The sequence below is a fragment of the Malaya genurostris genome, chromosome 2 (genome assembly GCF_030247185.1).
Source record: "Malaya genurostris strain Urasoe2022 chromosome 2, Malgen_1.1, whole genome shotgun sequence".
Classification (NCBI taxonomy): domain Eukaryota; kingdom Metazoa; phylum Arthropoda; class Insecta; order Diptera; family Culicidae; genus Malaya; species Malaya genurostris.
Window position 1 is genome coordinate 287,247,677 of NC_080571.1, and position 1,846 is coordinate 287,249,522.

Genomic DNA, 1,846 nt, shown 5'->3' on the forward strand with positions numbered 1-1,846 from the left:
CGTATTATAGTTATCGGTATTTCGGGAGTACATATCTGTATTGCGGTATAGACGGCAAAAATCTGTATCAATACCGAGAAATCGGTATACCTGGCAACGTTGGTACCAGTTTCCAATTTTGTTTTATTGTGATTACATGGCTACTTTGATGGAAAACTGCTGTTGTTGAACAGCTTGTCAATTGACATAGTCGTAAAGAGACGGAAAATGCTAGCAGGGTTGTGCTTTACTGACAATTATATCATGTTATTTCGGGAAAACATGTTTTAATGTGACATTTCTGAATATGAAATAATGCAAAAGTAAAACATGTTATTTCGCTTAAAACATGAAATCGATGTTATAACATGTTTTAACTCATAATGTGAACATAGTATAAGAGTCTTTTTTGTTAAGAACATTGTCAGCTATCATAAAATAAATACAAATAACTAAAAAATGAGTATTGATAATTCTTTTCTCTACCAGAAGATGACATAACTTAATTCGAATTGATGATTGCTTTTTTTAAAAATCGTGACAAAACAGTTACTAAACTATTCAATTTATAGACTTCGATGTGAAAAAAAAATCATATTTTGTGGTAAGTACCATATGTTAGTAATGAATATATACTGAAATCTGATCTGACATGAAGCGAACCTTATCATTGCAAATGCCAAGGACAAGGATATTTGAAATAAACATATCTCGCCTGCAGACGATCGCAGGCGAATAATTCAACCACGACATGAAAGTTCTTTTGAAGTAGTTTAATATGTAAGTAGTCTTATCTGCACCTTTCTGCGCCTTTTGATGATAGACAAGTTGAAGTTTTGTTAAAAAACATGAAAATGACTCTATTTCATTGAACTGAAATGTTAGCAGCATAGTATGATTGAGAAAGTTCCCAAGTAGCAAATGTAACTTATTGAAATTTCTAGAGGTTCTACAATTGTTTTAGGATTGTGTTTTATGTTAGCTATGTTCAAAAAGATTTTTAAATATATTAAAATCGGTTGTGCAACTTATATCTGTTAAGTTTCACGATAATACCGAAAAAAACACTATATAACAATTTTAAGTATATCTAAAACAATTGTGCAGCAAATCACTAACTTGCCCACGTTGCACTAGTAGTTATAGAAGCTCTGCCAACATTTTCACATCGTCATGTAAAAACGAAGTAACTAAAACAATTGTTCAACTTATCAGAAATTTTCCAAATGGCTGTCATAATTGTATCGGGCACAATATATGCCGAAATGGATGTATATCTCTTGTGATAGTGATATTATGCTTTCCGCAAGGCAAAAACTGATAACGTAAAACGTAAAAACTAGAAATAAGTCATGTGCACTTTGCACAAACTGGCTACCCACGAGGTACCAAACCCCCAAATGACGAAAAACTGATAAGCCGAATTGAAAACCTCGCAGTAAAAACTAGTCCACATTGTCTTGACTGCCTCATGAAATTTTAGGTCAGTGTGTGCAGTTTTCTTCATTTTTAGAAAAACAATTCGAAACTAGCAAAAATAGTTGTACCAGGTTTATCTGCTTGAAATGAACGTAAAACTTGCCGACATGAGAATATTATCATAAAAGTTTCAGAAATACATCATTACATACGCAATGAAAACAAAAATCGAATCAGATAATTTGTATTCGGTTTTCATCTCGCGAGAAAATGAACAGACCTGACATCACTTTTCAAAGATATTGAACGAAAAGTTAAGTTCATCATAGTTACTCTCATAGTTATATATTACCACTCGAGCAACTTGTTTTTGCAACTAAAGCACATGGGCTCACCTAAATAATACCTACAGTGCGTATCACAAATGTCGGGTTCACTAAGATGAATG